Here is a 26,735-nt window from a genome sequence, read left to right as displayed (position 1 = left end):
GAAATTTCACGTTTTAATATGAAAAAATATATTTTCGCGATTCCAATTACCATAGGAGGCGGGAACTATCGCGTTTCTGATAGAAGAATACCAGCACCATAATATAACAGCAGATTCAAACCCAGAACTCTCACTAAAGTATCAGCAGAGCATGCTTGAAAGTAAGAAACTGTGAAATTTCACGTTTTAAGATGAAAAAATATTCAGAAAAATATTTTCGCGATTCCAATTACCATAGGAGGCGGGAACTATCGCGTTTCTGATAGAAGAATACTAGCACCATTATATCAAAGCAGATTCAAACCCAGAACTCTCACTAAAGTATCAGCAGAGCATGGTTCAATGTAAGAAACAATGAAATTTCACATTTTAATATGAAAAAATATTCAAAAAAATATTTTCGCGGTTCCAATTACTCTAGGAGGCGGGAACTATCGCGTTTCTGATACAAGAATACCAGCACCATAATATAACATTAGATTCAAACCCAGAACTCTCACTAAAGTATCAGCAGAGCATGGTTGAAAGTAAGAAACTGTGAAATTTCACGTTTTAATATGAAAAAATATTCAAAAAAATATTTTTGCGGTTCCAACTACCATAGGAGGCGGGAACTATCGCGTTTCTGATAGAAGAATACTAGCACCATTACATAGATCCAGATTCAAAACCAGAACTCTCACTTAAGTATCAGCAGAGCATGGTTGAATGTAGGAAACAATGAAATTTCACATTTTAATATAAGAAAATATTCAAAAAAATATTTTCGCGGTTACAATTACCATAGGAGGCGGGAACTATCGCGTTTCTGATAGAAGAATACTAGCACCATTATATAGAAGCAGACTCAAACCCAGAACTCTCACTAAAGTATCAGCAGAGCATGCTTGAATGTAAGAATCTATGAAATTTTACACTTTGATGTAAAAAAAAATATTTTCGCGATTCCAATTACTCTAGGAGGCGGGAACTATCGCGTTTCTGATACAAGAATACCAGCACCATAATATAACAGCAGATTCAATCCCAAAACTCTCACTAAAGTATCAGCAGAGCATGCTTGAATGTAAGAATCTATGAAATTTTACACTTTGATGTAAAAAAAAATATTTTCGCGATTCCAATTACTCTAGGAGGCGGGAACTATCGCGTTTCTGATACAAGAATACCAGCACCATAATATAACATTAGATTCAAACCCAGAACTCTCACTAAAGTATCAGCAGAGCATGCTTGAATGTAAGAATCTATGAAATTTTACACTTTGATGTAAAAAAAAAATATTTTCGCGATTCCAATTACTCTAGGAGGCGGGAACTATCGCGTTTCTGATAGAAGAATACCAGCACCATAATATAACAGCAGATTCAATCCCAGAACTCTCACTAAAGTATCAGCAGAGCATGCTTGAAGTTAAGAATCTATGAAATTTTACACTTTGATGTAAAAAAAAATATTTTCGCGATTCCAATTACTCTAGGAGGCGGGAACTATCGCGTTTCTGATAGAAGAATACCAGCACCATAATATAACAGCAGATTCAAACCCAGAACTCTCACTAAAGTATCAGCAGAGCATGGTTGAAAGTAGGAAACTGTGAAATTTCACGTTTTAATATGAAAAAATATTCAAAAAAATTTTGCGGTTCCAATTACCATAGGAGGCGGGAACTATCGCGTTTCTGATAGAAGAATACTAGCACCATTACACAGATTCAGATTCAAAACCAGAACTCTCACTTAAGTATCAGCAGAGCATGGTTGAATGTAAGAAACAATGAAATTTCACATTTTAATATAAGAAAATATTCAAAAATATTTTCGCGGTTCCAATACTCTAGGAGGCGGGAACTATCGCGTTTCTGATAGAAAATACTAGCATCATTGTATAGAAGCAGACTCAAACCCAGAACTCTCACTAAAGTATCAGCAGAGCATGCTTGAATGTAAGAATCTATGAAATTTTACACTTTGATGTAAAAAATATTTTCGCGATTCCAATTACTCTAGGAGGCGGGAACTATCGCGTTTCTGATAGAAGAATACCAGCACCATAATATAACAGCAGATTCAATCCCAGAACTCTCACTAAAGTATCAGCAGAGCATGCTTGAAGTTAAGAATCTATGAAATTTTACACTTTGATGTAAAAAAAAATATCTTCGCGATTTTAATTACTCTAGGAGGCAGGAACTATCGCGTTTCTGATAGAAGAATACCAGCACCATAATATAACAGCAGATTCAAACCCAGAACTCTCACTAAAGTATCAGCAGAGCATGGTTGAAAGTAGGAAACTGTGAAATTTCACGTTTTAATATGAAAAATATTCAAAAACTATTATTGCGGTTCCAATTACCATAGGAGGCGGAACTATCGCGTTTCTGATAGAAGAATACTAGCACCATTACATAGATCCAGATTCAAAACCAGAACTCTCACTTAAGTATCAGCAGAGCATGGTTGAATGTAGGAAACAATGAAATTTCACATTTTAATATAAGAAAATATTCAAAAATATTTTCGCGGTTCCAATACCATAGGAGGCGGGAACTATCGCGTTTCTGATAGAAGAATACCAGCACCATAATATAACAGCAGATTCAAACCCAGAACTCTCACTAAAGTATCAGCAGAGCATGGTTGAAAGTAGGAAACTGTGAAATTTCACATTTTAATATGAAAAAATATTCAAAAAAATATTTTTGCGGTTCCAACTACATAGGAGGCGGGAACTATCGCGTTTCTGATAGAAGAATACTAGCACCATTACATAGATCCAGATTCAAAACCAGAACTCTCACTTAAGTATCAGCAGAGCATGGTTGAATGTAGGAAACAATGAAATTTCACATTTTAATATAAGAAAATATTCAAAAATATTTTCGCGGTTACAATTACAGGAGGCGGAACTATCGCGTTTCTGATAGAAGAATACTAGCACCATTATATAGAAGCAGACTCAAACCCAGAACTCTCACTAAAGTATCAGCAGAGCATGCTTGAATGTAAGAATCTATGAAATTTTACACTTTGATGTAAAAAAAAATATTTTCGCGATTCCAATTACTCTAGGAGGCGGGAACTATCGCGTTTCTGATACAAGAATACCAGCACCATAATATAACAGCAGATTCAATCCCAAAACTCTCACTAAAGTATCAGCAGAGCATGCTTGAATGTAAGAATCTATGAAATTTTACACTTTGATGTAAAAAAAAATATTTTCGCGATTCCAATTACTCTAGGAGGCGGGAACTATCGCGTTTCTGATAGAAGAATACCAGCACCATAACATAACAGCAGATTCAAACCCAGAACTCTCACTAAAGTATCAGCAGAGCATGGTAAAAGTAAGAAACTGTGAAATTTCACGTTTTGATATGAAAAATACTCAAAAAAAAAATTTCCCGGTTCCAATTACCCAAGGAGGCGGGAACTATCGCGTTTCTGATAGAAGAATACCAGCATCATAATATAAAAACAGATTAATTAACCTAGAGTAATTGGAACCGCGAAAACATTTTTTTCATATTAAAACGTGAAATTTCACAGTTTCTTACAACCATGCTCTGCTCTGCTGAATCTGCTGTTATATTATGGTGCTGGTATTTTTCTATCAGAAACGCGATAGTTCCCGCCTCCTAGAGAATATTTTCAACATGTGAAATTTCACAGTTTCTTACATTCAACCATGCTCTGCTGATACTTTAGTGAGAGTTCTGGTTTTCTCTGGATTTATGTAATGGTGCTATCAAAGCGATAGTATGCCTCCTAGTAATTGGAATCGCGAAATATTTTATGGTAAAATTTTCATAGATTCTTTCATTACATTCAACTTTGATTGTTTATGAAGTTTATTTTGATCTATAGTTCTCCTATGGTGCTATTATTTTTTCATATTAAAACGTGAAATTTCACAGTTTCTTACTTTCAACCATGCTCTGCTTACTTTAGTTTAATCTAATTTATATTCTATCAGAATAGTTCCGAGTAATACGAATATTTTTCATATTAAACATGCCAGAACCAGTTCTGGGTTTGAATCTGCTTTTATATTGGTGCTGGTATTCTTCTATCAGAAACGCGATAGTTCCCGCCTCCTATAATTGGAATCGCGAAAATATTTTTCATATTAAAACGTGAAATTTCACAGTTTCTTACTTTCAGCTCTCTGGTTTCTGAATCTGCTGTCTATTATGGTGCTGGTATTCTTCTATCAGAAACGCGATAGTTCCCGCCTCCTAGAGTAATTGGAACCGCGAAAATATTTTTGAATATTTTTCATCTTAAAACGTGAAATGTTTCTTACAGGCTCTTAATGGTGCTGGTACTCTGTGGTGAGTATTCTTCCGAATCTGATATTTTGAATCAAAATATGCGTAGCTAAAACGCGATACTACCTCTGTGCTTCAGTGCTGGGTTTGTTCTGCTGGTGGTGGTATTCTTCTATCAGAAACGCGATAGTTCCCGCCTCCTAGAGTAATTGGAACCACGAAAATATTTTTGAATATTTTTTCATATTTTGAAATTTCACAGTTTCTTACATTCAACCATGCTCTGCTGATACTTTAGTGAGAGTTCTGGTTTGAATCTGCTGTTATATTATGGCTGTATTCTTCTATCAGAAACGCGATAGTTCCCGCCTCCTATGGTACTTTTAACCGTGAAAACTGGTTTTTTATGCATATTAAAATGTTAGAATTTCACAATTTCTTACAAACAACCATGCTCTGCTGATACTTTAGTGAGAGTTCTGGTTTTGAATCTAGATCTATGTAATGGTGCTAGTATTCCTCTATCAGAAACGCGATAGTTCCCGCCTCCTATGGTAATTGGTAACCGCAAAAATTTTTTGAATATTTTTCATATATTACAGTTTCTTACATTCTATACACTGCTCTGGATCTATTCTGAGTATTCCTCTATCAGAATGCATGTAATGGAATGTATTTTTATATTAATGCTGATTCAACTATACAGAAGTTCTGGGTTTCTGCTGATGGGTGCTGGTATTCTTCTATCAGAAACGCGATAGTTCCCGCCTCCTAGGGTTTCATATTAAGACGTGAAATTTCACAGTTTCTTACTTTCAACCATGCTCTGCTGATACTTTAGTGAGAGTTCTGGGTTTGAATCTGCTGTTATGTTATGGTGCTGGTATTCTTCTATCAGAAATGCGATAGTTCCCGCCTCCTAGAGTAATTGGAACCGCGAAAATATTTTTTTGAATATTTTTTCATATTAAAATGTGAAATTTCACAGTTTCTTACTTTCAGCCATGCTCTGCTGATACTTTAATGATAGTTCTAGATTTGAATTGAAGTCTAGATTACAGTTTCATGAAGCATCTAACGAAAACAAATGAGTTTTCGCCCTTTTATCTGGATTGAACTTTGAAAATAACACTTTAATCTTTATTCATGCTCTGTTAACACTCAAACGTGAATTGGGGAAAAAAAAATATTTTTCAGCTGAAATACGCCAGAACTATTCCTGAAAAGTATGAGGAACTATGGAACTCATCTTTATGTGACAATATCTCAGTTTTTTTTTGATTTTCTGAAAAATGCTCTGCTACCGGAAGTTAGCAGATCATTTTGTGAACTATCGTTTTTCAGCTGAAAATGGCAGAACTATTCCTGAAAACTATCAGAAACTATAGAACTCATCTGCATGCGATAAGAACTCAAAAAAAAAGTTGATCTGCTAGACAATGATCTGCCAGGTTCACTGACACTTGATACACAGACAGTCTACGAACCAGAGACAGTCTATAGTAGAGAGAATCGACACAAGTTACTTTTTATCCGGGTGTAGTACGTTTGGAGTTCCCTTGGCACGCAATAAGGAACAGCTAGTATATCCCATCTCCTGAGGCTTTTTCCCAACTATGTTGGGGTCGGCTTCCAGTCTAACATAATACAGCTGAGTACCAGTGTTTCACAATAATTGACTGCTTATCTGACCTCTTCAACCCAGTTACCCGGGCAAGAATGGTTGTCAGACTTACTGATCTTCAAAAGACTATATTACAAAGATGTTCGAATGAGTATATTATGAAAAATTATATTTTATCAAAGCATTCCTAATGCTTTAATAAATATTCAATACAATTTTAATCTCCCTAAAACTACCAAAAAGTTTTAATTCTTAGTAGTTTATTAGTTATTTACGTTTCACCTGAAAATGTTCAGTTAAGTGAGTTATCTGAACGTGAAAGTAATTGATGCAAAGCGCGTTAGTAACTAACTCGACTAACACCAATTTAGTTCACCTCGCTATCAAAATATTACTACCTGGAAAATGGGATGCTGAAAAAAAACTGTACATAACTGAGCAAACAAGCTGGGTAAACTAAAAACTAATATTATAAATTAGGAAAAAAACATTGTTTTGTGTTGTTCGAAACTCATCATAATCTGAGCCATTTTCCCAACTATGTTGGGGTCGGCTTCGAGTCTAACCGGATTCAGCTGAGTACCAGTGCTTTACAAGGAGCGACTGCTTATCTGACCTCCTCAACCCAGTTACCTGGGCAACCCAATACCCCTTGGTTAGACTGGCGTCAGACTTACTGGCTTCTATCTACCCGTAACGACTGCCAAGGATGTTCAATGACAGCCAGGACACATGCCATCCGAAACACAGTCATTGGTGTCCAAGATATACTTAGAACGTACATACAAAAAATTATCGAACCTAAGGAACTTCAAAGCGAATTTCGAAGAATCTTTCTCTTTAGTTTCCTAGCTACAATATCGTATTTAATTAACATAATGTCAAAAGCGATGCGGTAAGGTTATCCGGGTACGGGAAGTTTCTCCGGGATGCGAGTGAAGCCATAGGAAATAGCTAGTAACTTCTAACTATGCTCATAACGGATGTCCATTGTCCAAAAAAAATGAATTTACATGTGTCCAGGTTAGGCTGGAAACTGTAGAAAAAAAAACTTAATCATTCATTATCTTGATTTTGAAACACTTCTTAATATTTATTGAAAAATTAGAACACGTTTAGAAAGTGCCTAAAAACCTTGCCAATATAAATTGTTTGTATATGTATATTTTGTTTATAAGTGTTTAGTTTATAACTGTATTTTATTTTTAGATATTTTTGTAATATTGTAATTTAGTTAGCTAGTGATATTGTGCATGCTGTGGTCTCCTATAAGTGAAGGAGTACACCGACACTATTCCCATTGTTTTTTTATACTACATATGTCATGTTATGTGTACATCTTTTGTTGGAGATCCTAAATAAATAAATAAAAAAAATTAAATAAATAATAATAATAGTCGAATACCTTAATGACTTATGGGATTATGTCTGTTTCAAAATAATCCAATTTATTTTATTTTATTCGCAGCCCATTAATTTAATTTTTCCGGATTATCATGTAGCCTAAGCATGGTTCTTGAGTAAAAACCAAATCTAGGCAATCGAAGAGTTTCAAACTTAATTTTTTTACGATAAACGATAAAAGCATTAAATGTTTCATTCAACCAGTTTTGTCACTGGGAATTTAGAAAAACAAAGATGATGATTTGACCAGTTTTGAAAGTTGGCCTGACTTCCTCTGGGATTCCATCATCAGATCTTGAGCTACTGACTCTTAACGCCTCATTTAAAATAGGTAAGCCCTTTCTAATTCGGTCGAAGCTTCTTCGAAAAATCAGGTAATAAACATAAACAGAATTTGGTCAATAAAAAATTACATTTTATATAGTATTTTTAATTTGACTCTCAAATGGGCCCATGAACTGAACATTTTAGCTTTCTTCTTACAAATACCCAGAGACCAAAAGTGCAAAATGAGAACGATTGACTCGATATTTAGGAAGATAGTCAAAACATTAATAACTTTTCCTAAAATTAATTAATTAAAGAAATGTACCTAATTTATGCTAGTTTTGACTAGCAGAATATACTTTAAATAAGGGTCCAATTAAAGTACATACTCGTTCATTTTCATGTTGATTTGCATCCAAAATAATTCAAAACTGGAAATGCGTCTAACTCAAATATATTTAATGATCAATTGCATTTGTTTTTAATTACCGCATGCTATTTGAATACCATTCATTTTCAACTAATCTGGAATGCATAACACATTTCATTGATAAACATATTTGAGTATAATAAAACTGATTTTATTATAACTTTTCGTAATACACTGACGTGTATTTTTAGTCAATCTAAGTAATTATTTTCAAAGCATACCATAGGTTTAACTGTCATAATTACCCCTTTTAACCAACATTATTGAACATCTTTGGCAGTCGTTACGTTACGTTGGTAAGCCAGTAAATCTGACGACCAGTTTTGGATTGCCCGGGTAACTGGGTTGAGGAGGTCAGATAAGCAGTCAATCGTAGTAAAATACGGTACTCAGCTGCATGCAGTCAGACTGGAAGCTGACCCCAACATAGTTGGGAAAAGGCTAGGCAGATGATGATGAAACGAACTGATGTATTTTTAGACCAGCTAACTAATTTATTGTCTTAGCATACCATAGACTTAACTGTCAAAATAACCCTTTGTAAAACCACCTATAATTACCACATTTTCATCACAAAATACTAACTCCTAGCCATACTTAAAAATATCTAGCTACATCTGTCATACACACATTCGTAGCCGGCTACAGAAACTCGTAGGCGCCTACGTAGTTTGCTACGAGCATAACCCCTTGCGTAGCATGGTTTATTTTTATTTCTACCCTCTATGTGTGAGGCTATACTTGGACGGGGGGTCTGTCCACATTGCTTAGAGGGTTTTAGAAGGTTTTTTACACATATGGATATACACATTTTTTTGTGAATTCGTCTTTGATGACGTTTTTGATTAGGTATGTCTGTTTTTTAATTTTAGTTTTGAATTGCTTAAAATTGGCAAAATTGGACTTTTGATTAGATTATTTCTAGCAAACTCAAACCTTAGTTGGGAAATGGCTAGGCAGACGATGATAAGGTTTTAAAGTGGTCTAGGTGTAGGTTGAAGTTTACTGCTTATAAATAATTGCTTATAACATATTTTGCAGAAATAAATAAGATTTATGACTATGAAAAATTGTTGACGGTGATAAAATTCTAGATTCGTGTCAATTTAAGTCAAACAGGGTTCATTACTAAACCTAAAGTCTTGGTTAAATCAGACGACAATTTGCGATTTCCTTCAATTGAAGCATTACCTTTAATTATTTACCTTTCATCAGTTTGTAATTAAATACAGTTCATGGCATTTGGTTCTTTTATAGTTTTTTAAACTATGATGTGCATTAATTTTGGAGTGGTAAATTTAGAACTTATTTGCTTAATTTTTGGCACCACTTTTTTTTAAAGATAATAAGAATTACAAAATAAATTACAAATAATTTACCTGCACAATAGAAGCTCCTGTTTAAATATTTTTCTTGTCTATTAGCAAAGTGGTGTTGACTGCCTTAGCTAAATTGGCAAAGACAGATGAAGGCAGGACATTTGTGTGTTCCATCTTTTTTAAACAGATAAAGAATATTTTGATTAAGTTTTTGTCAAAAAATATTTTAATGATCATTGATTGATACACAAAATAAAATTTTTGCTATGTATTTGTCATTAAATGTTTTCGCACTGTTGAAATTATATAAATAGAACCGTATATTTTGCATTAGTAAAAGACTTGTAATTAACTCTATGTATATCACTGTAATTAGAAATTTTTAATTATTGATTTGTAGTCGTAATACGTAATACGCTTTTACGGCTTTGTTAAATTAAACAATTATAATATTTTTTCATAATTATAAGTTAGTTGATTACGATAATTTTCTTTATTAAGTACATTTCAACCCATAATGGACTTTTACCACTAAAATAGCAATCGACCGATAAAAAGAGGGGCTTCCTCAACCTTCGATTTGAAGATGACCCAAAAAATATTAGTTCATTGCAATCGAAAGCCACAAATAAAACACGTAATGGAAAAACAAACATTCCGTGACTGAAACCCATAGCATTGTCATCGCAAATCATCTGATACCGAGTAACCCCGAAAAAGGCAAAAAACAGTACATTCTCTACTAATAAAAAGTTCTAATAAACATGCAACTAAGCACAGGCTTCCGGGCAAATAAAACATAAAAATATATCCTATTTTCATAGGGCGAGGGTGTGGGTACAGGGTGGTTTCCCACCCCTGGCTGCGCAAAAACCCAAAAACATCGAAATGAAAATGAGTATAACGGGGAGGGAGGCGCGCCTATGTGTTGGTAATTCATTTTTAACATTACACTTGTGTGTGTTTTAAAGTACAGTCGCGATGAAGAATTGTTGGCTATTGTCGTAATGAGCTAACTCTGATCAACTATGTTTCTGTAGCTTTGATTAGTTCTCTTGTTGTATGTAAATTGGGAAGTGCTAATTAAATGTAGGAATATAGGTTTGTCTAGGAATTAGCATAAACTTCAAGAATAACCCAATCATATTTAGATTATAAGCTCGCAATAAATATTTCTCAATCACGGACCGATTTGAGAATGAGATCTACCGATTTACAATGGACGTGACACTTTAGAACCTAGTCTCTCTTTTTCATTGCTCTTGCGCATTTCAAATTTTGATAACAATTTAATTTTGTACTGTCTGATATTTTGGACAGCTGAAAAATTAGGAAACCAGTAATTTAAAATTAAATATGAAAATCCAAATCAATGCAGATCTATCATTAAGTGGGAAGTAGTTTTTGTTTCGTCCCAAAGAATACCCTTTTTCTATATGGCAACTATTTCCGGGCTTTCGAAATGTATAGGGAAGGAACTGCTACTTTGTTTCATTAGTGGTTAAAGTCATTTTACTAATTATCATACTTTATTTATTGCTACAAAAAGGAAGAAATCTATATCTTAATATTATGCACATTTATTGATAGCTTTTTTTCACTCAATTTGGTTGAAACTCATTTGAAATCAGTAGTTTAAAATCTACGTTCTAACTGTTATGTACAAAATAGAATAGGTATTAGTCAGCCATTTCTAATATCATGTACATACATACATATATTCCATATGGGCGGTTTGACACCTGTTACATTAGGTACGCCAACACGCCGTGCAAACATATTCTAAACTATGCATAACTTTAATATTAGGTGGTACTATTTACGTTTATAATATTAAAGTGGCGTTGATCATAATAAGTGGTGGTTAATTGAAATTTAATTAATATAGTTAGATAGTTCGTTTATATTATTAATTAAGTTATTTACGATTGATTGTAAAAAAATGAAAAATAAATGAATAATGGGTAATGTTTAATTTTCTAATCAGGGTGTTGGTTTCGACTGTACGCCGCGAGTTCGCATTGTGCTCCCCTACACACATCTACACTAGCATCAACATAAAACGCAATTTTGTATTAGATTTAATTTGAGCCGCGTCTGTGTGCGTGCGTGCTAACGTGCTTGTGTGCGTGCGGAAGTGCTTACTTCCTACGCACAAATTGATTACGATCGTCGTCGAAAAGAGGAATTTGCATACACGGGGAACCTCTTTTTTCTCTTTCCGTTTGAAAAAAATCAATCCATCTCTCGCTACGACGCATTAATTTTCCTTTATTTATTTATTTCTGTGTTCTGTTTCTGAATACTAATTCCTATGCCAGGTTTCTGGGAGTGTAGTAGCTAAGTTACTAGTAGGTGAGTACGCTTGAACTTGGCAGTTGGTGAAGTGTGCGCGAGGAGTGCATGCGTGCTAGTTGGGCATAGTGCGGTGCAGGGAGCGGCGCGGTGCACTCGCGGCCTCCGCCCGCCGCGGCGCCGCGCCGAATGAGCGCCCGATTTAAAAACTATACGGACGAACCCGCGCAGCGAAGCCCCGTAATACCACCCCCCGCGTAATGATTTTTTGGCGATGAATTTATATTCGCGCGCGAGCGGTGCCACTTTTTCGACCCCCCCACGAACCCCCTACCCCCGCTCATTAACGCAACCCAGATATGCAATTCTGATCTTTGACGAGGAGGCTGTAGTGTCGGCGGGCGCCTCGCCGGGAGAGGTGCCCCGTTTTGTTTTTTCCCGCCCGGCTTCATTATTGATGGCATCGGGACGGTAATGCGGAAGCATGTGTGAACGTTTCATTACAAAAGGTGGACGCGGCTCGTGTTAATATTGCAGACCGGCCGGACCCGACCGGACGGGTGGACGCCTCGGAAAAAAAAAACTTTACTCACAAAAAAGATAGAAAATTAACAGCCGCAATTAAATTTTGGAATTACGGGTTCGGTCATAAGAAAAAATAATTTTGAAAGTTAGGTTTTGGCGCGCGGCGCGGAACTATCGGGACGCGTGTCGGGGAAAGTTTCGGTGGAAGTTGGAGCGAAGTTTCGTCACGTGCGTGTGTGGACCGGTCGCCTGACGGATTGGCCGGCCGGTCGCCTCGCGCCAACTCCTCCTCGCGCTAATTCTATCCCAATTCTACTATCCGAATAGTTTTTATTGGTGCATATTTGTCAACAGTCGGATTAAGTTTGTTTATTTGTCCGTCGTGTTCTGTTACCGGACTTCGCTTCTCATATAGTGACTTTGTTGAAGTTTTGTTGTTTGTTTTTGTTGAGTTACATTTTTGTGCGCTCGTCGGCGGCCGATAGAAAAGGTAAGTCCTCTGCATAATTACGGCACAAAGTACGGGAATCCGTTTATTTTCTCACATTAAACTCTTAATTTATTCGTTTAGTAACGCGGAAGTAAAAATAAGAATTTGTTTGGCAGTTTAAAGTATTTTTTCTTTTGTGGAGAACTGTTTAAAATTTTATGAAGATGATGAATTTGCATATTAAAAATGTGAATGGTCAATAGATATTCTGATTTTAATATGTGTACAATTAGCTGCCCCTGGGTTGTATGTTGTTATGTAAATGTGGTCTGGTGGATGCAGGGGCTAGGTGAGCTGCAGGTCGGCTCGGACCTCGCGTTAGACAAATCTTGCATAAATAATGACCATCGTGGAAGGATTGCATTGGCTGACCTTAGCATTGTGTTCGTTACGAGTCGGTAATAACACGAATTTATTATAGCCAAACGGATTTTTCGTACTTTTTGCCGTAACTGATTTTTATTTTAACATGTCCAAATTTTTATTTTAATATTTCTAAAGTTATGTTTTTTTGTGTATCTTACTTTTGTTTCAATAATTTAGGTGTTAATAGGTATATAAGGCCGCAGAAAATAAAATATTACTAAGGTAATAATGCCATCTCAACATAAGGAGAGCCCTTCACACAGTAGTGGGACATTAACTACGATACTACGATATCATGTTCATAGAAACCTATTTATATAATTAGCACGTCAAATTAAAAACTAAAATAACAGAATTTGACGTTACGAAAAAAATAATTGTAGTGTTAAATTATAAATACACATACACTTCATTAGTAATGGAGGAAATTGATAGTAAAAAAATTACGTATTAATACGTTGACCTAGAACTTTCTGAAACTAGAACTATCGCGAATTTTATCTTATCGCTAAAAACAAATTATCTATGTGTGTCGCTAAACTATTGGTCTAGCACAATTTTTGCATACGGACAGACGTTTTTTATCTTCAATTTAAATTACGACTAGTTTTTTACCTTTTTCTAAGTTTTTTTTTCTCTAGGATTTTTTATTGGAGTCCTGTTTACTTAAGTATAGTAAAAGGTATTTTTCATAGGTACTTCATCGCCTAAGCCATACGAAGAATTTATTTGTACTCCTATTAATTACATTTAATGAGTTACCTACTCATTAAGTGTGTCATATATTGTACAATTATTATGTCTTGTATTTTTAAACTAGCAAAATATCCGTCGTTTCCTATTGAAATAGGCAAAATAGGTCAATGCTAAATAGATAAACTGTTCAATTTATCTATGAGTAAAAGTATCAATGTCAACTTAATAGATAAAGCTTTGCTAAAGTCATAGATTTGGCACTATGAGTAATTTTTTTATCAGTACAATAAGCCAAAAAATTATTGAGACAACTTAAACAACCCCGCAAAACATTATTTGACTTCTAAAAAAAATCCAATCTCTTATCCAAATTACTCGCACATTAAATAGCAACCCTTCAACTGCCATAATAGATCGCCATCTCCCAACGGTACATCTAATAATTAAAAATAACTGCAAAATCGCCGTTGTCCATCTAAACCCTCTGTATGTTCCCACAAATTGTTGCAAGCCGAGCTTCGAACCCGCACCGAGCGAGCTGCAAGCCTGCAAACACCCCTTTGATCTCGACACCATTGTCCTTTCAAAATGGACCATAGATTAGGTGAGCAGGTTTTGAAAATGTCTCGCTATTGTCCGACGTTGAAATATTAATTAATTTGCAGTTTTGTTGCTGGGCTAGCTAAGAAAGAAAGTCGCATTTTGAACTTTTTGAAATGCAAAAGTTTTGAGTTTATGTGTGTAGGGTTTTCAGGTGACCGCTAAGAAAGTACGAGATAAGAATCTGTTAAAATTGTAAATTGTATTTACAAGGAATCTGATTGCGTTTTAATTACTGTTCCTAAGTCGATATCCAAAAAATCTATCACAAGACTTCCTAATACAAGCCATAAAACATGAATAACTAATTAGACGATACATATAACACGCAATATCTCTCAACACACAAATGCAATTAATAAACATTGACTCTAAAAAAATGGCGCATCATCTCATTTCTTAGATAACGGAGCGATAAATTTATCTAAGTTACCTACGCCGTACTCAGCCAATAATCTAGTCAGACAGGCCATCGATTTAGTCTACCTAGGCATTCGTACACAAAATGCCAGACTAGGAAAAAAGTAAAAAAAAGCGGTGACAGACTCATTCCGTCCGCCGTCTCCTTTCTAATCGCGCCCCCACACGCACGCGCGGCTTTTTAATTGCATCCCCCACCCCCCTCCCCGGAAAAAAGGGCGAAGCACACGATGGATTAGCATAGAACCTCAGCGAGAGAACGCGGAGCGCACCCCTTCAGTTTTTGCGTGTCGGATCCCGCCATATTTTCGCGGTTGTATTTTTTCGGGGGGGCGGGGAGCGCGGGTTGCGTGCGCGCCGCCAGTCGGCTGCTGCCGGCGAGCGCGCGATGTGCATACCGACCGCGGCCTGCGACGCTGCACCCGAGGGACATACATGATCCGCTAACACATTCCTACTTATTACGTACTGTGACCAAAGTGTTGTGCTGTGAGGATTTATTACTATTATATTCATATTTATTCCGGTAAGTTTTTCTAGATTGCCTAGTTATCAATGTGACGTTAGGACTAGCAAAATTTGGCGATATCTGGGAGCAAGGTCGTGGCATACAGATAAATTTATTTGCACAAAAAAAATGTGTTAGACTTATACGGATAACCTCATTTCTGAACAACGCGCGCTCTTGTGTTACAATTTATGTTTCATTTCGCAAAATTTTTAATGTATCATGTTCCTAATAAACGCTTTTATCTTTAAAATTGCGCCTTCGATTACCTACTAAGAAGCTAAATTCTTTCGGCAACTTCAGAAAACCATTTTGTGTTACAACATACTTTCAAAGTATTCATTTAATAATAATTGAGAGTTAATACTTTACAGTTTAAAGTGAATACTTTAATTAAAACTAGATACAGTTTCGTCTATAAATAACTTAGAGATGACTGATTAAAAACGATAATTTGAAAGTGACGTGAATCTAAGTAATGGCTTAATTAGATTAGACTCGATATATTTTACAATATTGAAAGACCTAACATGTAGTCGCACGCATATTTGTTCGTAAATTAATAATCCTTTTATAAATCAAACTTGTGATATCTAACTTAAAATAAGTAACATATAAATCGGTTTTCATAATTATCATATCAAGAGTTTCATGTCGAAAGAAGTTGTTAACTTAACTATAGTTTCCTGAAAATATAAATACATAGTGCTCTTTACTAATCATTACATTAAATTGAAAGTGCACGGTTTAACTTAAGTTTTTCAAAAGGCCCCTTAAAATATAACTAAACATAATAGTTTCAGATAGGAACAGAAGAACTAAAGACGTAAATTTTATTGCTATTAACAATATAAATATTACACAACAGAGGCCAAAATAAGGAAAAAACTACAAAGCTTAACAAAAGTTTACAAAAACATTAACTTAACAAAACAACATTCCATTACTTAAAACTAAAAAAAAACTGCATTTAACCACTTCACGCTTTCATTAAACAAGTCAGTACAAAATGCATTTTTTCCTTTATCAATCACCAAGTGCATACAACGTTATTTACCTATATAAAAGTGCATTCAACTTAGGTGCATTTAAAAATAGTTCTAATGCAAGCTAAGTTGATAACGCGTTAGTCATTTGCCAATATTATTAAGTTATTAATTTTATTATACCTATGGTTAAAGACTCAATTTTCCGTAGAAGGATTAAATATATATCTCATAGTATTAATATGTAAAATGCGACGGACGGACAGCGAAAGCCACGTGACTGAAACTGTCAACTCTTTCTAGTTTTAAGCTACATTGAGCTGTGAGTTTAAGTCTGAAAGTTATATTAAAATATTTTTGCATGTAAGGCCTATGAAGTTAAAATAAAAATGTAAATAGGAAAGCCGTTTGTAATGTGTGTATGTACTTAACAAAATAAGTCTTTTTTTTTCTCAATCATAATAAATACAAATCTAAGTTATTATTTTGTCTGCCTATGACTTGTGTAAGTTATAAACCAATGCTAATAATAGAAATACATATTTCTCATTTATTCGCTTCGAATACGAGTTAGACCGCGGGAAACCTCTAGTTTACTGAAATACTTAATTATCACCAATTTCTTATAAATAACTTAATTACAAAAGTCATATAATAGTCGTTTACTTTCTAATACATTTACATGATGCTATCTTTCTACTATAAGGCATAGGCCTCATTTCATACAGAGAAGGCGGATTGGTTTCAGACTTCCTCTCGATATTTTAAGTGAATTAAAATAAAATCGTTATATAACTTTATTTAATAAGATCAAATTATCATTGTTTTTTCTTCGTCATAAACTGGAGTATTCATATTAACTTAAACTAGATAGTCTACAGGATTCTGTTGTAAAATATTTACATATTTAGTGACCTATTTGCGCAACCGATCGGACTCATAATTTTGCACGTGCGTCTACCTGGCAGCTAGATAAAAATAGGACTGCTTAAATTATCTCGTAATATTCAGGATTTTTAACGGTGATTGGAGATTTTTTAAACGTAACAACAGGCTCTTTTATATTACAATTTAGAGACCACAGAATTGTTAAAAATGTCTCCCATTTAATGAAATTACAGTGTACATAAAATTATTAATTAACATTTAAATAAAACTAGGTACTTCTAACAAAATAAATGTAGAAAGGATATACATAATATGTTCAAAACGCCTAAATCTTTTGTTAATCTATTTGCAAAACTTCAATCATTTTCAAAACACAATAAAAAAAATTCTCAAATGCCAAATGGAGTGTCCTTAATAAAATTAACACCAAGAATCCTATTAGATACCGCTGGAATCAAGTAGTATGTTCAAATATATAAATAATATTAATACACATTACTATAATTAACATATTTGCAGATTCCAATTATGAAAACGTTACACCAAATACATCAAAAATTAAATAAAATTGGTTACATTTTTGCGTCGGTAAAATTTTAACTTTCCTAGGTTTAGCTTTAGTTTAATTAATAGTTTATTGTAAGCCGCGTTTACTTATAGTCTTTCTCTTTTACCTACTAACTGAAAAGTGTTTTCTAATAGAAAAAATAAGAATATTCTTAATATTATTAAAGCAAGGAAAAAATATAAACTATGGATATTTTTTCTAGTATTAAAACGGTCTTGTGGATTTAACTGAACACATTACATTACGCTTTAAAGAATGTTAAAAAAAGTCTTAAGCGTTTTTTTGCTTACTCAATATTATTTATAGTACAGTTACAGTATTTACTGCAAAACGTTAGGTTATTTGTAAATTAAACAATCAAGAAAGATGTAACGGAATAATTTCACATCATAATTCAATTTTGAGACAAGACAAAACAATAACAGAGATAGGGATAAAATAATAACTAGGTACAAGCGTCCTCAAGGTTTTGTTCCTTATTCTTATCCTGTTTTCGCAGGATCTAAGTACAAAATGTAAGAAACGAAGTAAACAGTCCTAACCTTGTCCTTCTATAGGTCAATAGCGTTTCGTCCTGCCTAGATTATATCGAGTTACTAGGAAAATAGACTCAAACACTATGTAAATAAGGATAATTTTACTATACCTACGTGTAATTAGCGGTTTGTTCTAGGAAAATTGTAAATACTAGTGTTATTAAATTGGTTAATACTTTATTGTTTTGGAAATAGATGTACATACATTTTGGCCGTTTCTGTAATAAAAACTGGACAATGTTAAAATTGTATTAATTGTGTTGCTTAAACTGTTAAGTAAAACACGTCATTCTAATGGTGAGTTTTACCTCTTCACTATAACGATTACCGAACCATTTTCAGTTGTCAAATCGCTAATTTGACCAATAGACGGCGAGTACTCAGCTGGTTATGGTTTGATTATCGTTACAGTTAAATAGTGCAACCCACCCTTAATGATCCAACTCAGTAAATAACTGATTATAAGTTCTACATACCTACTTACCTATTTAACAGATCAAGCCGTCTCTAAATGCAATATTCGATTCAATTATTTAGATGCGCAACTTCAGATTTGGAGTCCAATATTTAACTTTTACTTCAAGTATATTAAGAAAACGACAAGTTTATACTAACGCTATGATCTAGAACTTTTAACAAATCGCTCGTTTTGATATATGGAAACTTTTTTGTTATGTATAAGATGTCTCTTGCAAGTCATAGTCGGTCGGACACCAATGCGTCTTCCTCGAGACTTCCAATTACTTTTTACTAGAAATATCTGAAAATATTTTGTTTGCTCTATCTATCTCTAACAGCCTATATCGTAATTTATCGAATTATTTACAACATTCTTTTTTACATTACAATGCGAAAATAACTCTGTCTGTAGGGCATTTAAGAAAAACTACTCAACCGATTTATAAGGTTTCTTGTTGAGATAGGACATATAGGCTACTTTATATCTGTCTGCGTGCAAGTACGAGAAAGTGCATAAACTATCAGATTTTCAGGTCCACTTTGGAAAAATTCTAGAACATTTCAAAAAGCTGTTCCTCTTTTTGGCCTTATGGCCTATATAGATTGCCTATTTTCCTGTTTGAAACAGTACTCAAAATTCAGTCATTGCTTATTTAAATTCTTAATTAAGAGGTAATATTAAAATTATTTTGTGGTCTGGCCGAAGGTATGTTCACTAATTTAAAGGTAGGTACTAGGTATGGTATAGTGCCAAAATAATCTTTCTAGCAAGGTAAATAAGGCCAGTCAAAATCAAGTTCTAAAAATAAGTTTTTTGCGGTCTATATTACAGACTAAAGCCATATATTTGGGCTTATAATACCTATTTTAAAATTAATAATTTGCATGTTGTAGAGTCAAAGTTTAGCGTTCATAATATTTTTGGTAACTTCAATGAAAAAAATCGATAAAGTTAGCTATTCTTATCAGTGTGTTATAAACGTACCATAGACTAGACCATGGGACGCAAAGGGTTCGCGTCAAAATGCCGTCATTTTATATTTTAAACTTTAAGAGTGTAGAGAATAAATATTATTCTGGTATAGATAAAATAGACACATAGTTGTATTATTTAATTAAAATATTAGAATTTTAAGATTTAAATTATTGTCCCGCCATATTCGTTTTGAATTTCGAAAGTTTTTGTTTTAATGTTGTGTGATTTAAGCATTGTCACATCTTTATTCAGTCTGTATTTTTTTCGTAGATTAATTTAAAAATATAATGATTAGTTCAATAGTAAATTAAGATTCTTAAAGACTGATATCTAATAAAATTGTAGTGTCCTATGATTTTCGTCTCGTTTCGATAATATTTACATTGGAACGGAGTTAGTTTTGCCAACTTCTGTCAGTAACACGAGCCGGGTTTAATATAGCGGTTTTACTCAACTACTATTGGTTTTTATTATAAATAACTATTCGTTCCCTACGGGTAACAGAACGAAAAAAATAAAATTGGAGTAAATAGAACAAGGTAAACAAAAGAACAAATTACCAGTCAGTAAAAAAGTCTGTATATTTTAAAAATGAACGCTATAAATTGTACAATTTTTATCACAATTTCAATAACATAATGTGTACCTGTAATTATAAAAATACACACAAACCTTCTTAAACATTTTTGAAATATACTGCTTTAACGATCACATATATACATTTACAGTTATTCTGCATACGATATAGTTCATAGATTTCAGAGTACCCCCTCCCTTTAACCCCCCACCGCGGCAGTTAGTTGATCTAGATTGAAGCCACAGGTAGCCGTTCAGATATAAATCCTACCTAACTACGCACTGACAGGTTACCGGCCGTTCAAGGGTTAATAATATTACCATGGAGAATACAATGACTAGCGGAGGTGCCGTAACGTAAAATCGCTTAAGAAAGTAGCGCTAAAATGCGGATGAGCGTAGGACGAGGACCGTTACTGTTCTTTGGAGCCGATATTTTTTCTGTAATACCAGAAATCGTTGACAGATGTCTCAAAGAACCCCAACGCCTCATTATTTCACTTGTAAAAAATCGTTTTTGTCATGGCCACCATGCGAATTTGACCTAGAAGAAGGCGTCTGACCTACCTACATAATGGGATGTCCGCTCATCTTTCGTTACTTTGTGAATATTGCCACCATTGGGGGTTGGCTTTGTCACCTACTCGCGCCGCTGGCTTGTAATAAAGGTTTTGGAGTCAAATCGTGTAAAACGAGCAAGGTAGAGAGTCTCTCTACCTTGTTCTTGCTCTTTATCTTGAGAGAGTTACTGGAAGTGTGTAGAAGTATTAACTGTCTTTCCAAATGTTATTAGTTAATAAAAAACGTTATTAAGAGAGAAAATGTCTAACGAGAAATCGGGATCGAAAACAGCTATAAATAGCGATGGTGAAATCTGCCCTGCTTTTTTATAAAAATAAAATAAAGTATACAAAGACTTAATCAATTAGAAGTAGGCTTAATAAATTGCCTAATCTCTTTTTATATTCGTCATTTTCTTTCATAAAAATAAACTAAAACAATAAATCATTTCTAAAACGTCAGCCAATCAAAATCCAAGCCTTACCCGCCGACGCTTAACCTAGTATAGCACAATCTAACATATATACACATATACATAAATATATTACATAAAGGAAACAGTCGCTTGGTATATTTTTTTATCTTTTGGTGAGCGTTGAACCTAGATAAGGCGAGCGTACAGCTCTGCCTAGATAGCCTATGTTAACACACTTTATTTTTTATAGTATCACCTAAATAGATTTGGATTTTTTAAAAAGGGGGATCGTTACATACCCAGATACATTGTACCTGGGTATGCAAATCCAAAATATTTGGATAAATATACTAACCAGTTCATGTTATATTTGTTCACAAGTTTTTTTGACAATAAAATAGCGATGAGACGAAAAAAATCATTTAATTTGAGAACCTCCGCCTTTGTAGGAAGTCGGTTAAAAAGGTAGATATTATCTAAAAACAATTGACGAATTTTATGTCTAGTTATAGGAAATATTTAGAGCACTGTGCAAAAAAAACATAACCCAACGTTTATAAAATTTCAATATAGTCAGGAGCATCCCTATTTTCTTTGAACAGTCCGATAAGCAAAGAAAACATCGTATATTTTTCTTAGACTACCATATCAATGTAGTACAATTATCCGCCATTCTTGTTGCATTACCAACAGATTCTTATCTACCATTTAAATATTTTTATCACGTGCTTAAATATTTTAACAGCAAGAAAAAACATTAAGCCTAAATTAAAAAGATCTTAAAAACCGCATGCTGTATATGTATAACCTAATACTAAAAATAATATTCCAAAATGAAGATAATTAGTTCAAATGTCAATCAAACTCAAAAAAAACGTGACCACTTTGAATGCCAAAGCCTCCAAAAATATATATCAGTGTTACGAAATTAAGACCCAAAAAAGCGTCTTTATCTTAGCCTGAATTTGTTAAGCAAATATTTAGGAACAGTTTGAATTCAATCAGTTTATAAAAAGTGCGTTGGCTTAGACACTCGAAACCAGAGATGGTAAACATATACCTACTCTCATCGTCAAAAATAGTATAGATTACCTAAATAACATTCATACTTATACTTCACTTATTAGCTAAGTAACAGCCGCACGCGTCGGTAACCATCTTATTATCACGAGTTCCTCCATGTTCAGAAAAGTACGTTAAATTCGTGGGACCCAGCTGTCATGAGCATATCTGGCTGTCATCAGAAAGTCTGACAACCTATCTTTACAAGAGGTATCGGGTTACCCGCGTAACTGAGTTTAGGAGACCAGATAGTTAGTACCCAGCGGTTAGACTGGAAGCCGACTCCAAACATATTTAGAAAAAGCTAGGCACATAATTACTTATTTCACTTTCAAAGTTCTAGAAAAAGTAATCTAACTTCCTAAAAAATAATGTGAATAAACAAAACATTGCTGTAGGTAACACAGTAGTATCGAGTTTTGAAATAAATACATACATATTAGACCACCCCGCGGCTTCTCTTGTTACGGTAATTCTTAGATTCCGAGTTATTATCTATAAAACGGACGAACACACCGGAATTGTGTGTGTAAACAGTTTTTTAGCAGTAATTGTTGCTTGAACCTTTATTGTTTGTGATAAAAATGCGTTTTTGCATCTATCTTGGAGTCTTGAGCTAGGAGTCGTGTTCTAATGTTATCAACATGTTTTTGTTTCATAGAATTGTCCCACACTGGGAGTTTAAGTTATATCTTTATAACGTTTACCTATAAGTAACTTTATGATCTGAATATAGCTTTAACAATAACTAGTCTTTGTTCGAAAGATTAGGGTGACAAATTCGAGTCCTAGATAAAAGTTCTCGAACATTTTTAGCCACAGATTTTGTACCTATTAATGGAAATAATGACAGTATACCTACTTAATACGTGAAACTTAAGAAAGATGGTTCTAAAATAACTGTACTGTAGCTAAATATTAATGTTAAATGCAAAGCTAGATACCTAGACAATCTAGTGCCTATCTATTTAATGCTGGCAATAGTTCTAGACACCGATGGCTATTGAGTACTAGACACTAGACAACTATCTTACTTGTACTAGCTATTCCTTGCGATTTTACCCACATTCTGGGAGAACCACTTCCCGCACCAGAGTAGAAAGTAGCCTAAGTCCTTTCTCAGACCATGGACTATCTGTGCACCAAATTTTATTTAGATCGGTTGAGTGGTTTTGCCTTGAAAGCGCGACAGACAGAATTACTTTCGTATTTATAATATTAGCAAGGATTTTTCAAGGAAACTTAACAGCCAGTATGTATGAAGTAGATAGCATAGGGATATAATAAGTTTTCAATAAATTAACTTTAAAGGTAATTGTATTCTACCATACATAGAGAAATTCATATACTTTTACCTCTTCATAACTTTAATGCGGTTAAAGTAGAGCTGTATCATTTGGCTAGGCTTTTCCCAACTATTTTGAGGTCGGCTTCCTGCCTAAATTTAAGCTGCTGAGTGAGAGCGGCTGCCTATTTAATAAAAAATAAAATATCATCAGCATCATGACACTTTTTGCTAACGCATACAATGTAAAAATAATACCCTCGCCTTTTCAAAATTTTGTAAATAAAGAAAATTTTATTTACAAAAAATATTACATGTGTAGATTTCTATAACCTATCCGATCCGTATCCTATAATCTATCCTTTGGATTGTTAAACTAGAGATAGAATTTCGACATTAATTCCATCTAAATGTCAAATCTAGATCGAGATAGGTTATAGAAATCCTTAATAAATCCTACATGACCTTATACAATATACGCATATAAGCGTATAAACAATAATTCAACTCTATTATGTATATGTATAATTGTGTGTTTATTCACTGCGGTTAGTTTTTTCGTATCCTGTGTGACGATTCGAGTCTAGCCGTCTGATAAACTGTACTAGCGAGCACAAAAGTGTCTACTCCATTTTACATACTGAATGACGTGTGAAATGAGTGCAGATGTACTCGGAACTATAAGATAACAAATAAATAATAATTACCTTCACGTAATAGAAATTAAGTTGATAAAGCTAAGGTAATTTTAATATACAGAATAAGTATCAGGGCTTTTCCCAGCTGAAGTTTTTTGTTATCACAATTTCCGAGCATCCTCTATAATTTTATATAAATTTTAAGCCAGAGTAAAATCCAGCTTACCATATAAGTCTAACACTTTTGTTCGCGACTATACGGTAACATTAATCAAGGAAAACAGGCAAACCTATTTGGGAACTATCTGAACCTAATATTAATTATTATAGTTTTGAAATAATAGTTAATTATCGCGATGACGTCATCTGTTGCTGTGCTTAAGTTACTATTAACTACGCAGTTAGTGCAATACGGTTAAAATTAGAGATGCATCGTTTTCGTAAACATTGTCCAGTGTATTAATCATGTACCTTTGTAACTACTTTATTTATAACCTGTCTACAGTTCTAAGTTGTTTATATTGTTTACTTTTTACCTATAATAGTGGCCAGAAATCTTCCTTATGATTTTCTGTTAGAACACGTTGGCATACATTTTAAAAGCTTTTTTGTAACAACTTAAAATAAACCACTAGAGTCCGTTTTTACAATCGTTGGATAAATTCTACCTAAAGAACAGTTTTAACATCTTTCGTATAGATAAATTATCAAACCGCCATATTTATTCCTCATAGTTTTGTTAAAGGCTCGAGCAGACCGGATGCGTATGCGTAACCACGTCGTAGTCACGCGCGTAGTTACGCCGTAACTACGCGCGTGACTACGCTTACGTCTACGCATACGCATCCGGTCTGCTCGAGCCTTAAATGATGATTGAAAAATCCGCCCTAAAACTAAGTGTAATATAATCAATTCTATCTAAACAAAGTACCTACATAACATCAAAACAATTGAAAAGAAACGTGTCAATCTAACCCAACTTCTCAGTAACCGTATTAGTTAATTTTAACAAGAATATTGCGCAAACCACGGTTAAGGAATTTAACTGCATATTGTTTTAAGAACTGCACTATCATGTCAGCGATTTGATTGAGTGCATCTCCCTTTGTTAAATATATCTTTTTGTCAGCATTAAATAGTTTCCCAGCATTGTAGGAAGTTCTAAAAAGTCCTTATAGCTTAGGAGTACCTACACACTGCAAACTTTTAGTCGGCCAATAGTTTGTTTGGACTCATAAATCAGTATAAAGATGAATTGTAGTAAAGGGTGATTTTTTTGCTGGTATCTTTTTGGGGACACTGTTTTTGACAAATCACGCGTGAATCGTGTCTTGTGTTATTGTCAAACTTGTTCAGTTTGGTCTATAATTTAACCATGAATCGACTTACGAACGAACAACGCTTGCAAATTATTGAATTTTACTATCAAAATGCGTGCTCGGTTAAAAGAGTGCATCGCGCACTTCTTCCAATTTATGTTTTTTTTGCCCAAAATGGAAGAATTGGACATACCTGACATGTGGTTTCAACAAGATGGTGCCACATGCCACACGGCACGCGAAACAATGGCCCAATTGAGAGCCGCCTTCGGTGAACAGTTTATCTCACGTTTTGGGCCCGTCATTTGGCCGCCTAGATCGTGTGATCTAACGCCTTTGGACTATTTCTTGTGGAGCCATGTTAAGGCTCTTGTCTACAGGGATAAACCAGCAACGATTGACGCACTGGCAGCCAATATTGAAGCTGATATATTAGAGAGAGTGTGCCGAAATTGGGCCTTGCGAATGGGCAATCTAAACCGGAGCCGCATCCAGCATTTGCATGAAATCATCTTCAAACGTTAAATTATATTGATCGTTCTATCGATTCCAATAAAGATTTCATCAAATTTTTCAGATTTTTTGTGTTTTTTTTGAAAATCAAATCCTATACCTCTTAAAAAATCACCCGTTAGTAGGTACACACCTTACAAAGGTCAGGTATTTAGCTGGTGTCACACCGACTGAAAATCTTGATTTTTCTTTTAAAGCAAAATTGCCAATTTGCAATAGTTAACTAACTATAATATTATAAATGCAAAAATAACTGTACCTATCTACCGTACTTTCACACTAAAACTCATCATCATCTCCCGAGCCTTTACCCAACTATGTCGGGGTTGGCTTCCAATCTAACTAACCCAAATTAAATATTTTGTAGTCTTGAGCTTGAGAAAGGACATAAGCTACTTTTTATCCGGGTGCGAGAAGTAGGTCCCTCAGGATGCAATAGAAAAGCCTGCACAGTGGGCTTATAAATACTCCGACGCTATAAAAAAAACAAAGTCTAACCTTTCAACCAACCTTGAAAGGAAGTGATTTCACCTATGATATTGTTGAAAAATAATTCATGACAATAAATGCGCGCGCATCCTGATGGACAAGACAAACAACACATATTTAGGCGTCAGTTACAAGTAAACATGGTTTGTAATTAATTATTTTGACGTTACTTTTAATTGGTGGGGAATAAACTTGTTAGTAACTCTAAAAATATAAATAAACTAATATTACAACGGAAAAATAT

At 34.2% G+C, this 26,735-nt stretch overlaps 2 protein-coding genes across 13 annotated transcripts in view; one reads left to right on the top strand and one right to left on the bottom strand.

Annotated features, from left to right (window-relative positions):
• The window catches only part of LOC110383678 (protein lin-37 homolog), a 358,932-nt gene that overhangs the window by 265,663 nt on the left and 66,534 nt on the right, over positions 1-26,735 (bottom strand). The window lies entirely within an intron of this gene.
• Positions 1-26,735, top strand: part of Br (broad) — a 144,029-nt gene that overhangs the window by 78,700 nt on the left and 38,594 nt on the right. The window contains exon 1 of one of the 11 annotated variants that reach the window (XM_049838143.2): positions 11,992-12,630. The exons of 9 other annotated variants lie outside the window; for them this stretch is intronic. The gene's annotated coding sequence lies outside the window, so the exon portion shown is untranslated. Of the gene's footprint in view, positions 1-11,991; positions 12,631-14,952; positions 15,239-26,735 lie in introns of those variants that run through there. One more of the 11 variants, XM_049838144.2, reaches the window with a different exon arrangement.

The sequence above is a fragment of the Helicoverpa armigera genome, chromosome 8 (genome assembly GCF_030705265.1).
Source record: "Helicoverpa armigera isolate CAAS_96S chromosome 8, ASM3070526v1, whole genome shotgun sequence".
Taxonomy (NCBI): Eukaryota; Metazoa; Arthropoda; class Insecta; order Lepidoptera; family Noctuidae; genus Helicoverpa; species Helicoverpa armigera.
Note: the sequence above shows the minus strand (reverse complement) of the source record. Positions and strands in the feature narration are given on the sequence as shown.